Source organism: Neovison vison, chromosome 11 (genome assembly GCF_020171115.1).
Source record: "Neovison vison isolate M4711 chromosome 11, ASM_NN_V1, whole genome shotgun sequence".
NCBI lineage: Eukaryota > Metazoa > Chordata > Mammalia > Carnivora > Mustelidae > Neogale > Neogale vison.
Genome location: NC_058101.1, coordinates 214,607,124 through 214,612,110, shown reverse-complemented (window position 1 = coordinate 214,612,110; position 4,987 = coordinate 214,607,124). Strand labels below are relative to the sequence as shown.

General features: G+C 49.3%; 1 long non-coding RNA gene across 1 annotated transcript; it reads left to right on the top strand.

Moving 5' to 3' along the window:
- Nucleotides 1-555: 555 nt before the first annotated feature.
- Nucleotides 556-3,267, top strand: LOC122890077. Its single transcript, XR_006381049.1, has 2 exons — nt 556-631; nt 3,088-3,267. It is a non-coding gene; the product is annotated as an uncharacterized LOC122890077 (long non-coding RNA).
- Nucleotides 3,268-4,987: the final 1,720 nt, after the last annotated feature.

The window sequence follows — 4,987 nt, the reverse complement described above, 5'->3', positions numbered from 1 at the left end:
TATAGAGATTATTCGTAGTTGAACCACTTCTGTTGGTGGAGAGGATGGAGAGGTGGTACCACAAGACTTTGCAATGCAGCAATAAGCCCAAGTGAGGACATGGTAACATTCCTCCACTTTGTCTGATGTCCATCTCATGGACTGTCTGGTTCACTATACAGAACTGGGCAGCAGGCGTCTACCATGGAGAAGAAAAGTGACATTTCACAGAGGACAGACAGAGAAGCATTGCCAGGCGCACTATGCAGACACGATGTTTTGGGCTCTGTGCTGGACGAAGAACAACCTTCACATCAGTCTCACATGTGGAGGACCCAGTTGTCCAGCATGATAGATTAGTTCTGGAAACATCTGTTCCCAGGCAGAGTGGTCGTTTCTGCGAGGGTGATGGACAGTTCCCTCCTTCGTCCACAGGGGTCAGGGGAGTCCTGTGAAAAACAGAGTGGACCCTCCAGAGGGAGAATGGGGAAAAGGCTGTGGCAGCGGGGGAGGGTTGGCTTGATCCTGTGTGGTCATCGCCAGTCTGAATCGACCTCTGTCCCTTCTAGGCCTCCAGTCCCAATCAGAAGCCTTTGGAGCTCAAGGCCACAATAGCAGCACTGTGCCCGAGAAGGTCCCAGAGAAGAACCAAGTAAATGCTGGGGTGTTTTCAGTTGTACCCATTTCTGGAGTTCTTTTCCTCTCTGGGCAGCACAGTGTCCTGACATGTGTGTGTTGGGTATATCCTGGGGTCCATGTGTGGTGTCGTTTCACATTCAAAGTGGCAAGTCTTCATGTAGAGCTTACAGGCGTCTCTGTTTCCAGATCATCACCTTCTGGTTGTGTCAGTGGAGCAAAGGCAGAGTTTGTGTTCAGGGCTTGACATTGAAGGGGAAACCAGGCTGGGGACGCTGTATGATTCTGAAGTTCTTCAGGACACACGTGCATGTGCCTGGCTATTTGCACACACTGAGCAGTGGGCAGGTGCCATTGATGGGAAGGAAGTGTCTCCATTGCACAATGGCAGACTTCTTTCTCTTACCGTCGTGCACATCCAGTATCTGCATAAGTTGTTCTGGGAGGGATGAAACACCTCTCACTTCATCTGCAGCGTGTTGGGTTTAAGCGTCATTTCCTTAGTTGTATAAATGCCTGACACAGGGCTGTGGTCCCTGCATTGTTCATTAGCATAGGGTCTGTCCTTGTCCTCTGCAGTTTAGAAAGTTGTGGGTAATGCTCTTGTCTGGTCTGGGAGGTGAGAATGAAAGAAAAAGTGGCAGTTGCCGCAGGCAGGTGTAGAGGGTTCATTGGAATGTTGCTCAGTCACTTCCAGGTGGAGAAGCTTCTGTCTTTTCCATGGTGTGGGTCAGACACAGATGCTGGAGTGTCCTCAACAAGGACTAGTGGTGCTGCCCACAGGCCTCTCGTGGCATGGCAGAGTGAAGGCTGCTAAAGACATGGTAACTTTCTTCTGGTTGTTCTGTATTAAGAATTGATGGACCTTGTCTTCCAGTCATACTGAGAGGGTTGTAGGTTCCTTGTGGTGGCAGAGAGCTTCCCTTCTCCGAAAGCTGTGCACATCAGGTGTCACACGCACATGGTATGGAGATGATGTTCTGTGCTCTGGGAGGGATGAGGCCTTAATGTGAGGCCTTAATTGAGGCCTTAATTGAGGGTGTGTGACTGAGAGAAGGGAGGGACACACTGATGACAGGACATAGACCGTGTGTTCTGTATAAGGGAAGAACTAGAGATGTATCCAGAAAGAAGGGAGGGAGCCCCGAGTCACACAGAAACAGGAGGATGTGGATGCTGAGAAGGCTGGAGGTATTCAGGGAGAGGCTGGGCTTCTCTCAGGGAGGGTGAGGCTGTTCCTGGTTGCCAGCAGCCTGAGAGTGAGTGTGAGGACACCGTGGGGTCTACACCGACTGCTGCATGTGTTCACTCACACAGTGTGGATCACGCCATTATTTGCCTCAGAATGTCGTTTTGCCATGAAGCCATTCACTCATAGTCTGTGAAGAGCATTGTTGCCATGAATTTCTGAAAATTCTGAACCATGTGAAAGAGTGTCGTGGAGATTTGGGAAACTTAACTTGGTCTTTGGGGATTCTTGTCTGGCTGACTTTAAGTCCCGCCATGAGAAAGCATGAAGACAAGACGGAGAACCAGTGAAGGGTGGCCGCTCTGGCCTCAGCCCGAGTCAGACTGTTAGTGGGAGAGTCACGGTTGGCCAGGAGCCGCCCTAGCTGGAGCCCTGTCACCAGGCCTCTGCATCTGCATCACCACCATGCCTGGAGCTGTGCACTTCCCTGGGACTTCAGTCCCAGTGTCCAGATTTGCCTGTGTTCCTGAATTCTCAGCCCAAATACCAGCTCTCAGTGGGGCCTTCTCAGGGTGTCAGCTTTTATTTTAATCTGTCATAGAGAGAACATATTGGATTCTGAGGTCACTAGAGCAATAGGAGCATAAAGAACCTGCAGGGGCTCCTGGGCGACTCAGTCGGTTGAGCAGCAGAATCTTGATTCCTGCTCAGGTCATGAGCTCGAGCTTTTGAGATTGAGCCCCAAGTCGGGCTCGGTGCTGAGTGTGGAGCCTATCTGGGATTCTCTCTCTCCCTCACCTTCTCCCCCATCCCTCTTTGCTCACAAGTTTGTGCTTTCTCTGTCTCTTTCTCAAAAAGAAAAAAAATAATACTAATTGGCAAAGAATCTGGGCTCTGACCATTCACTGTTCTCACTGTTTAAATGAAAATAGCTCCATGCCAATGAGAATCAAAAAATGTTTATTTAAGTCCACAAATACACTAAGAGTGTAATACCTCAGCCCCGGTAGTGGCAATTCTCATTTCAAAGACAAGGCAAAGAGCCCCCTTTTTTTCTATTAAATGTCAGGTCCTAGCCACAATGAAGTAAAATATAGCTAAGAGAACAGGTACAATCAGATATTTCTATGTGAGATGTGAAGACAATTATTGTCTATTACATACAGACTCACAGATGTGGCCACAAGTGTTCATCCAAGGCCTCAGATACACTATGGGAGGCAGAAAGCATTTAGGAAAACACAAGGTCCCATTGTACTAACCCAAATTCTCTTGCCTTACAGGGTAATCATTTTGTAATCTGAAGACTTCCTTGACCTCCAACAACCAGGCTCCAATGATTTTCTACTCAAGATATGAATGTTTCTGCCTGGTGGTCTGAATGCTTTCCCTGCCCATCCTGTCCCCTGTGCTTTGTCTCTCCTGGTATCACCCCAATAAACTGTTCATGGTTCTGTCTCTGTGTCAGCATCTCCCTTCAGGGGGACCTACAGTCCCTCTCCTTCGAGGGCACAGGGTGAAGCCTTCAGACACAGATAACACCCTGGCAGCAGTGGGGGGATGGAGGATAGAACTAGATTACCCTTCGTGGTACTTCTACTGCAAGGGACCCCAGGAACCTTTCTGGGGAGGGGGCCCAGACTGAATTTAGATCTGCTGGTGTTTGTATTAACTCTGGTGACAGATCCTCTTGAGCACATGGCACCTGCTAGTTTAGGGGGGTAGTGATCAGCAGGACAGGTGGCTGTCCCCAGGCAGTGGTCTACTGTGACAGTGATCAGAGCATGAAGTGTCTTGTGGGGCCCTGAGAGCCTGGTGATGAGGCCCTGCATTAATCCAGGTTTTGTGCAGGGTTTTCACCTCACCAGCTTCCCCTCAGCCACAGGGTACCTTGAGTGGAGCTGATGGTGGCAGTGTTTGTGGTAAGACCCATGATGCTCCACAGTCCTCCCACAGTTTCCCTCTTGAGGGATGGGCAGGGCAGAGGTCCCTGACAAGAGACCCATCCCTTCCTCAGCAGCAAGAGGATTTGAGTGTGTATGCTTCTGTCCTTTTAGGCCCTTTTTGCCAATCCCTTCTGATCCTGCAAAGCCCTCCTTCTTCCCAGGTCATGGGATCCAGCTCCATTCTCACTGCCCCAGGATAGAGAGCCAGAGCTGTATTTCCAGCCGGTTCACACGATGCCCTGGGGAGACTCTGGGGCCTTTGCAGCAACTTCCTGCCTCCTGAGGTGTGATGGAGAAGCTGCCTTGTTGGCTGAGTGCAGAGTAGGGGGCTCTGGGAGCTTCCCCAGAACCTTCCCCAGGTTCTCCAAACCTATGCTGGTAGGTGAGAAAGTACAGGCGATGACATATTGGGGCTCTTCCCAGGGTTTGGTCCTCATTGTCCCTGAGTGCATTTGAAGACCCTATTTGACTCAGGGGTCTCTGGATTGAGAGGCCATGGGACACTGCAACAGAAATACTGTGGTTGGTTTTTTACCAATGCCGACTTGTTTCTGGGGAGAAATCATGACTCAGCTTCAGAGAAACTGGAGCTACATTGGGTTGGGCCAGGAATGCAAGAATCGCTGACCTTCAGGACCTTCTAGAAGGAGGAGCTGGGATCCTGCTCTCTGAGTTCTGCTAGACCCAGTACCCCATGTAAAAGCACAGACTGTCCTGCACTGATGCTTTTATTACTTTTCAGTGTTTATTTTTTTCCAACAATGTTACAGTAGTTGGAAAACAAGTGCAAACTTGACAGGTACCTGATTCCATAAACCTTTCATTTTTTTAAGGTTAAATTTACAAGGAAAACAGGAATTTATTTACCTTTCTCGTGTTCATTGGAAGGAAACTCATCAATAATATCTTCAAAGCTTGCCTTTTACCTCATCTCCTTTTCTCTGTTTTCTTTTTTAATGATTTTATGCAAGTACAGTGGTGAGGAGGGGGAGGCAGAGGCAGAGGGGGAAGGTGACTCAACACTGAGTGGGGACTACAACGTGGGACTCGATCCCAGGATTCTGACATTAAGACCTGATACAGAGGGGGGACAAGATGGCGGGGTACTAGGAAGAGGCGTCTTTTCAGCTGGTACCCCAAAGTGAGCTGATTACCTACCAAAGAACTCTGATCACCCATGAAATCAGCCTGAGATCAGAATTATACACGTCTGGATCTCTACAGGGGCAGAAGACGC